This window comes from Pteropus vampyrus, unplaced genomic scaffold (genome assembly GCF_000151845.1).
Source record: "Pteropus vampyrus isolate Shadow unplaced genomic scaffold, Pvam_2.0 Scaffold106, whole genome shotgun sequence".
In the NCBI taxonomy this organism is placed as follows: Eukaryota; Metazoa; Chordata; class Mammalia; order Chiroptera; family Pteropodidae; genus Pteropus; species Pteropus vampyrus.
Window position 1 is genome coordinate 3,411,275 of NW_011888887.1, and position 9,606 is coordinate 3,420,880.

Genomic DNA, 9,606 nt, shown 5'->3' on the forward strand with positions numbered 1-9,606 from the left:
TTACTTCTATTCTTTCTGAACTTTTGACTGTTTGTGGCAACAGAAGTTGGATCAAAAGAAGACCCCCACTCCCCGCCCCCCATCGATGACTCCAAGGCTAGTGAGCAAACAGAAGCTGGTACCCACAGAGCCCATTGAGCTTACTGCTTTCTCGCCAATCTTGGAATTCAAGGCTAAGTCTCTCTCATGTCCAACCTCCTCACTCTTTACATTTCGAGCTCTCCAACTTTATTGTGCATACCTATATTTTGTTGAAACTTCTTGGTAAGTCATCCTATTCTGTTCAAAACAGGGGAAAACACGTGAATGATCCTGTGCTTTAGAACAGCTGTCAGAAAACAAGGCCTTCATAGTTAAGGCATTTTAGGAAATCTAAAGGCAAAGATGGGTTCCACCTGGTCGATGGACCAGGATCTTTTTCTTTTCTTTTATTTATTTTTATTTTTTATGTTTTACGCCTACAGCACCTGGTCTTCCTAGGTGGTCGCCCATCTAAGTACTAACCAGGCCCAACCCTGCTTAGCTTCGGAGATCAGACGGGATCAGACTTGTTCAGGGTAGCATGGCCATAGACAAGGACCAGGATCTTATGCCTTTTGGAAAATGGGTGAACTTCTGGAACTGTGGTGGCCACTTTGGGGAACCTTTAACTTAGATAAGTTCACCTTAAGGGACACCCTGAAAGGATTCTAAACCTCTGTGAAATAATGAAATGTATACTTTGACTTGAAGCTTCTAAAAGATACAAGACTCCAAAAACAGATCTAAAAGGATCCTTACGGCATGCAAACAAAAAAATCTTTGGTAAAAAATTGACCACCCGAACAGGTAACTAACTTAGTCCATCTGCCAGAAACACAATTTGTATCCAACTATTTGAGTTTTATACATGAGACACGGCCAAAATTTTTTAAACAAAGCTATAAGATGTTGCATCTTTCTGTATATTTATTTATCTGTGTGTATGTTATGTGACATTTTTCTACCTCCAAATGGTATTGTCAAATGAATCTGTAAAGAGCTTTGTCTTAAAAAATTAAGTATTTATATAAATCAATATACCCTCAAAAATTTAGAAATTAACCCAAATGTTTTTTTAAGTTCACATGATCTAGAATAACCTTTAATAAATAAAAGCTAGTTTCAGTTTGTTGGTTTAATAAAAGCAAAATTTGTCAATAAGAAAAATAACAAGATACTGGTTAGCTGTTCAATGTCTAACCCAAGCATAATTATTAAAAGCAAGTAATTTAAATAAAAGTTCATATTAAGTTAAACTAATGGATAGTCATTTAATATCTAAATCATTTCCAAATAAGATAAATATTAACTGCTAAACATAACTTTATATATTTTGTTTTAAAAATTTTTACAGAGGCAAAAGATACTTGAGTCTATTAATAAACAGGTTTTGTAACAATCTGAAAAATTTATTATAAGACTATACTTCTAGAAACTATAAAATGTATTTATAAACTTGCCCATCCACAATTGTTTTCTTGTTTTAAAGATTACTGGCATGCTCTTAGTAAGAAATTATAAGGTTTTTTTTTTGTACCTTTAATGAAATCTGAAAACAACAATTCTGTTTTATGAAATATTTTTGGTGCTTTGAGTTGTCTTTATCAAGTCTTTGATTACACAGAAAAATAACTGAATCTTCTCTATTAAAAGAGCTATGTAACTTTCTGTATTTCCTTTTGAAATCTTTTAATTGTCACTAGGTTGAATGGATGGGGGAAAGGGGGAGGGGGAGGAAAAAGAGAGAGACAGAGCACGAGAGAAGAGAGACAGCGCTCTCAACAGATCTCTAATCATGGTCATTTTTAAGTTTAAGTTTTTTTTTTGTCATTTAAAGATAGTTACCGTTTTACTCTGATGCTTTTATGAGTGTTCCTGCAAAAGTGCTCCATGGAAGAGACCCTGACAAGTACTCTAAAATGTGGATTTCAGATACATTTAAGATTACAACACTGAACTGATTGTAAGACTTTTAAAACTTTAATAGAGAACTGACTGATTCATAAAGCTGCTAACCCAAGACAAAGCAAAAAAGAATTACATAACAATGAATGAACTAATTAAGATTATAATTTTTATGACTTCTTTTAAAACACTGCTTGTTCTTTAATGTTTTGTTTCAAGATTTAAAGGACCCCCTTTTTTCTTCCCTTTTATGTCATCTGTAACTTGAGCAATTTGATGAAGTGAATCTTTGCAACAAAAGTCAAAAAATTTTTCTCCCTATCTGATCCATCTAGAATTCAGAAGCTCTTATTATATATTCTTATTTCCCATGACAATATTTGCATTTGCATAAGTTCAGTAAGAATCTGTTCTCTTGTAAGAGGACATAATCGAATAAGTCCTTAGCTTGGCATGCTAGCCTGGAGAAGTTTTTGAAAATCCAATCTGAGATTTCTTCTGACAAATTCCAGCAAAGCTGACTTAAAAGAGCCTATATGGTCAATCACAATTCTTTCTGCACACATGTAAATAATTAGGCCAAATGTATTGAAACTAGATTTAAAATGCACACAAATTAGTCTTACTGTGGTTATCTTTGATAGAAATGGAGATGATTATAAAGAGAATTATATTTCAGCAATATACCTTTGTGAATATCAGATTCTAGTGCTGTTAACTGTCTTCAAGGTTTTTCTCTACCTGTAAACTGGACTGGATCCTGAATTTTTCTAGTTTCCTCCAATACTTGGCTAGAACTTGCACTCACTGATTATGGTATTAGCTGTGGGTTTTATGTTGATATTGTTTTCTTCTAGTCCTACTTTAATGAGGATTTTTAACACAAACTGATGTTGAATTTTGTCAAATGATTTCTCTGTATCTACAGAGATGACCTGTATTTCTACATTGTTTGGTTAAAGAAGTGGATCACATTGATTAATTTAAAAACATTAAACCAATCTTGCACTCCTGGAACAAATCTGTGATATAGTACCTTTTTTTATATATCACCAGATTATTTCTGTATCTATGTTCTTAAGAAATATTGCCCTATAATTTCTTTTCTTTGTCATGTTATTGTCAGGTTTTCCTACTGGGATTATATTAAAATTATAAAATACCCTGATAATTTTTTTCTTTTTTAATTATCAGAAGAGTCTGTATATAACCGACATTGTATCTTACTTAAACGTTTGGAATATTTTCCAGTGATACCATCTGGGCCTGCAGTTTTCTTTATGTAAAGGTTTTTGATAAATTCTATTTGTTTAACAGATATTGGGCAACTCAGATTTTTCATTTCCTCACGTCAGTTTTGGTAAATTGTTTCTTAAGGATTATGAACTTCCGTTCAAGTTACCAAATGTATTAATATAAAGTTGTTTATAATTTTCCTTTATTAATAATATCTATAAAATCTGTTGTGATGCTTCCTTTTTCATTCCTGGTATTGGTAATTTGTGTTTTCTCCCATTTTTTGTTGATCAATTCATTACATATTACTTTAAAAATGTTCTCTCAATAAACTGACTATAAACTTCCCTATTTTATTTATTTCTACTTTTATATTTACTACTTCCTTCTACTTTCTTTGGGTTTGTTTTTTCTCCCTTTAGTTGTGAGTTTATACTACTTACTTTCGACCTCTCATCTTTACTAATATATATGCATATAAAACTATAAAGTTCTCTCAAAGAATTTCTTCAGTTGTATTCTACAAGTTTTGTAATATTTTATTGTTTTTTTCAATCAAAACATTTCTTACTTTCCATTATGACTTTGTTTTTGATTCATGGACAATTTTAGAAATGTCTTGCTAAATTTCTAACATTTGGAGCCTTTCTAAATATTTTTCTGTTACTGAGTTGTAATTAATTCCAAAGTGGTTAAAAAACTGCACTGTGTAATTTCAATCCTTTAAAATCTGTTATTTAAGGTATTTAATGATCAGAATATTTTGGCAAATATTCCATGTACACTTAAAAAAATTAGTCTTCAGTTGTGAGATACAATGTTCTATACATGTCAATTATGTCAAGTTGATTAATCATGTGAAATTTTCTATCCCCTTAATATTTTTATATAATTGCTCTACCAGTTATTTTAAATGTATATTTAAAATCAATAGCTATAGATGCATATCTATATTTCCTGTTATATTAACTTCTATATTCAGGAACTATATTATTAGATGAATACATGCTTAGATTATGTCTTCTTGATGAACTGACCCACTTATATTTTCCTCTTTAATTCTTATGTTATGTCTTGCCTCAAGTCTATTTTGTACAATGTTAATATAGCCACATCAGCTTTCTTTTGGTGGGTTTTTGCACAAATACTTATTCCATTTTTTTACTTTCTTACTATCTGAGCCTTTACATTCAAAGTGGTTTTTTCTACGAACAGAATATAGTTGGATTATACTTACTTAAAAAGCCTAACAATATTTTTATTTCTACTGAAGTATTTAATCCATTTAAATTTAACATAATTACCAATATAGATATGTTTAAATATCATTTTATTATAATTTTCATTTTTCTCATCTGTTCTTTCTTCCTTTATCCTTCCTTCCTTGACTTCTTTGGTACTGAGCGATTTTTTTTTTTACTACACCATTTTATTTCATCTACTAGCTTATTTGATAATTCTTTTAATAGTTCCCCTAGAAATAACAAAATGCAGCCTTCTTGTATGCTGGATATTATTTTCTAAAGGCTTTGGATAACTTACTTCCCTCTAAAGAGTGTTTTAAGTTTCCTTCTGTCAAGCAATCATATTGCAGGTAAAGATGAAGAGTACAGAATCTCTGAGAATGCTGAAACATAGAAAGTTGGCAGCTACTCATACACCTTATTTGGAGATCTCTACTAGGTGCTGAAAAGACTGGAAAGAAGCTAGGCGATTAGAGACCATTTTTCAGTGGTGGAAGGAAGGGAGTGACTGCCAATGAGGGAAGGAATGAAACCCTACCTAAACCCTAATCCTTACAGGGAGAAAAAAAAAAAAAGCGTTAAATCACTGGGAGGAGGGCAGCAATCTCTGCCCTCCACTGTGGCTGTGAGACAGGTAAAAGAAAAAAGGCTTTACTCTTGGGGTAGGGTTGGGAAACAGATGAAGGATATCAAGAATGAAAATAAAAATGCAGGAAATAAAAAAACAGAGATGAAGAGTATATTTTATGGGCTCATAAAAAGACTAGTTAAGTATAAGTGACCTTCAAGCTGGGTCATAAGAAATTATCCAAACTAAGATACAAAATAATTTTTTAAAAGTGTAGGAGAATGGAAACAGAACAGAACAGAACCTCCAAGAGTTGTGGGATTGTATCGAATGAACTACCATGTGTGTAACTGGAATCCCACAGGGAGGACAGTAAATAATACAGAACAAATATAAGAAGAAAAATGCTGAGAATTGTGCAAATATGATTTAAGAAATCAAACCAATACATCTGAGAAGCTCAGTAGCCTGGAAGGCTGCATTTTCGTATTTCTAGGGGAAATATTAAAAATCAGGTTAAATATAAAACACATATACACACACCCAAGAAAATCATATTCAACCTACTATAAAAACTGAACAATAAAGGAACCATGTTTGATGCAGAGGAATAAAGAATTAAAACTACCTTCTTGTCAGAAACTATGTAAGCCAAAAGAGTATGTAATGGTGACCTTAAAATGATATAAGACAAACACTATGGACAAGAATTTTAAATCCAGAAAAATATTGTTCAAAAGAAAATGTAAAATAAAGTACTTTTAAGCCAATCCAAGAGACTTTGTTACCAGTAGACCTGAACTGCAAGAAATGTGAAATGAAGTTCTGCAGGCAGAAAGAATACAAGACAGACACTTGATTCTACAAAGAAGTGTAGAACTCTGAAAATAAAGTGAATGTAAATGTAAAAAATTTTTTCCTTATTTTTAGTCACTTAAAAACTGTGTAAAGTACCACTGTCTGATAAAATTTTGTGAGATGACAGAAATGTTCTATATCTTACACAGTTCAATGCTAAAGCTAAAAGCTATGAGTGGCTACTAAGTCACTGAAAAATGGCTAGTACACCAGAAAATTAATTTAAACTTAATTAATAAAAACTACTCTAAATGCAAAGTTATATAGACACAGTGGACAATGCAGGTCTAAAGCAAACATAATAAAATTGCAAAGTATTATGAATGTACGGAATAAGTAAAAATAAGATGTATGACAATAATAGTGCAAATAGTAAAGAAAAATTTAAAACATTGCTGTAGGGCTCTGACACTATATAAAAAGTGCTATTATACTGCTTGACTATAGACTGCAATTAAAGATGTATAACGTGAATCATAGAGAAACCAGTATAACTTTTTTAAAGAGGCAAAATAAGTATAAGTAGCAAGCCAATAATGAAGATAACATGGACTCAAAAACAGAGAACATAGAGTAGATGGGTTAAATAGAAAATGACTAGTAAGATGGAAGATTTAAAGCCAATCACAATAATAACATTAAACATAAGTGGTGTAAATAACATAATTAAAAAGTCAGACTGTCAAGATGGATTAAAAAAGTGGGTTGTCCATAGCAAACCCACTTCAAATATAAAGACATAAATTCAAAGTAAAAGGATATATTGTGCAAACACTAATCAAAAGAAAGGTGTAGTGGTGATTATTAATAGCAAATAAAGTAGACTGTAGAAGAAGGAATACTACTTAAGTAAAAAAGTAATATTATATAATGATAAAGAGGTCAATTCACCAAGAAGATATAACAATCCTAAATATATATGCATCTAACAACAAAGTTCAAACTACATGAAGCAAAACTTGTTAGAACAAAAAGGGAAAACAGACAAATCTGCAATTACACTTGGAGACTTGAATTCTTCTTGCAGTGATCAACAAAACAAGTAGACAGAAGCTCAGTAAGAACACAGAAAACCCAAGAAGCACCATCAAACAACTTGATCTGACAATTACAGAATATTTAATATAAAATACAGAAATATTTTATATGGGATAAAGAACTTATAAAATATTCCACCCAAAAGCAGAATACACATTATTTGAAAGTGAACAAGGAACATTTACCAAGTCTGACCGTATTCTGGACCATTAAAAAAAACTTAAAAGAGCTTAAAAGAAGTTATACAATGTATGTTATCCTCCTACAACAAAATTAAACATAGAAATCAATTATAGAAAGAGTTAGGCAAAATCACCAAATATTTGGAAATTAAACAACACACTTCTAAATAATCCATGGGTCAAAGTGAAGGCCACATAAGAACTTATAAAATATCAACAAATCAAAATTTGTGGGAACATCTAATGCAGTACTTAGAAGGAAAAGGAGAAAGGTCTCAAATCAATGAACTAATCTTACATCTAAAGAAATCATAATAGAGTTGATTTAAACCCAAGACATACAAAAAGAGTAAAGAGCAGAAATCAATGAAATTGGAAATGTATTTTTAAAAGCATCACTACAGATGCTAGAGACATTAAACGGATAATATACAACTTTACCACAATAGATGAAATAGACAAATTCCTGAAAGACACAAACTACTAAGGCTCACATAGTGATTAAAAGTGACTCATACAAAGACTGAAAGCTTTCAAGAAGAAATAAGACAATCCTAATCATCCTATACCTATTAAAGTAAAAACTTTTCAACAACAAAATAACTCTAGGCCCAGATGGGTTAGCTTGCAAACTCTTAACAAACATTTCTAAAACAAATACTAACATTAACCAAAACTTTTCAGAAAATATAAAAAGAAATAATTTCCAACTCTATGAAGCCAATATTATTCTGATACAAAATTATGAAAAAGCATCTTTCATAAACATAAATTTAAAAAAAGCACTCAACAAAATATTAGCAAACCTAATCCACCAATGTTTAAAAATGATAATACATCACATCCAAGTTAGGTACACTTACAGAATGCAAGGCTGATTCAACATTTGAAAATAAATAAACCTAATTCATCTTCTTAACAGATCAAAGAAGATACACCACATGATCATCTCAATAAATAGAGCAAGAAAACTTGAGCAAACTCAATGTCTAGTCATGATAAAAACTCTCAGCATTCTAGGAAGATAATGGGAATATCCTTAACTTAATAAAAGGCCTATTACACTTAATGTAATAACATATCATATATAATAATATATAAGTTGATAAAAGGCCCTTTATACTTAATAATGAAAGACTGAAAGCTTTCCTCTTAAGATCAGGAACAAGACAAGGATACCAGCTCTCACCACTCCTGTTCAATATTATGCTGGAGGTCCTAGCCAGTGAAATAAAGGAGGAAAAAGGTTATATACACAGAAATAAAACTTCTATATTTGCAAATGACGTATTTACATAGGAAAATCCTATAGAATCCGCAAGGGGAAAAAAAAAAGCTAGAATAAGTGAATTTAGCAAGGTTGCTGGATTCAAAGTTTACAAAAACCAACTGTATTTTTATATACTATCAATGAACGGCATACTAAATTTTAAGAAAATTACCATCTACAATGGTATCAGAAGTAATAATATACTTATATATAAATCTAACAAAATATGAGGACCAACATCTGTATGCTGAAACTATAAATGGTGATGAAAAAAATCAGAGATTTAAATAAATGGAGCTACCCTGTGTTCACTGATTAGAAAACTCAACATTAAGATGTGATTTCTTCCCAAACTGATCAATGCATTCAATACAATCTAAATGAAAATCCCCTCAGTATTCTCTGTAGAAAACAAAATATCACTTTAAAAAAAAAAATGTTATGGAAAAGCAAAGGAAGTAGAATAGCCAGGATGATTTTGAAAAAGAATAAAGTTGGAGGATTCACATAATCTGATTTCAAGACTTATTAGAAAACAATGACCATAACAATGTGGTACTGGAAAATTACAGGTCAAAGGGAGAGTCCAGAAATCGATTCACATATACGGTCAATTCAATTTGACTAAGTTAATTCGATGGATAGAGATAGGTGTTTCCAACAAATGGTGCTAGAGTCAGAAAAGTGAGCCCTGACCCTTATCTCACGCCACATAAAAAATTAACTCAAATGGATGATACACCCTGACATAAAAGCCAAAACTATAAAACTTGTAGAGGAAAGCATAAGAGGAAATCTGTACAACTTTGCACTAAGTGAATTTAGGAACACAGAAACACGAGTCATAAAAGAAAAAACTGACAAACTGAATTTAATCAAAATTAAAAGTGCCTCTATTTTAAAAAGGAAAATGAAAAGGTAAGCTTCAGACTGCAATGTGTGTATATGTGTCTGTGTGAGTCAAAGGACTTGTATAAAAATGTATAAAGAATTCTTACAACTCGTAAGACAAACTCCCCAATGTTAAAAAATGGTGAAAGATTTGAATAGATACTTCATAAAGAAAGACATAGAAATGACCCATTAATACGCAAGTAAATCCTCAGTGTTATTTATCAGATAAATACAAATTAGTTACAGTGCAATAGTACCACATACACGTTAGAGGGGCAAACATTAAAAAGACTGAAATAACCAAGTGTTGATGACAATGTAGAGTAACTGGAATTGTAAAATGGGAACAGTTTGGCAGATTCTTATTTTAAACATTCACTTACCATATAA

The 9,606-nt window shown here is 31.1% G+C and overlaps 1 protein-coding gene and 1 pseudogene across 1 annotated transcript in view; both read right to left on the bottom strand.

The window, feature by feature from the left end:
* PJA2 (praja ring finger ubiquitin ligase 2) overlaps positions 1-9,606 on the bottom strand; it is a 65,716-nt gene that overhangs the window by 52,317 nt on the left and 3,793 nt on the right. The gene's annotated exons all lie outside the window — the stretch shown is intronic.
* On the bottom strand, positions 456-574 carry LOC111743047 (annotated as a pseudogene).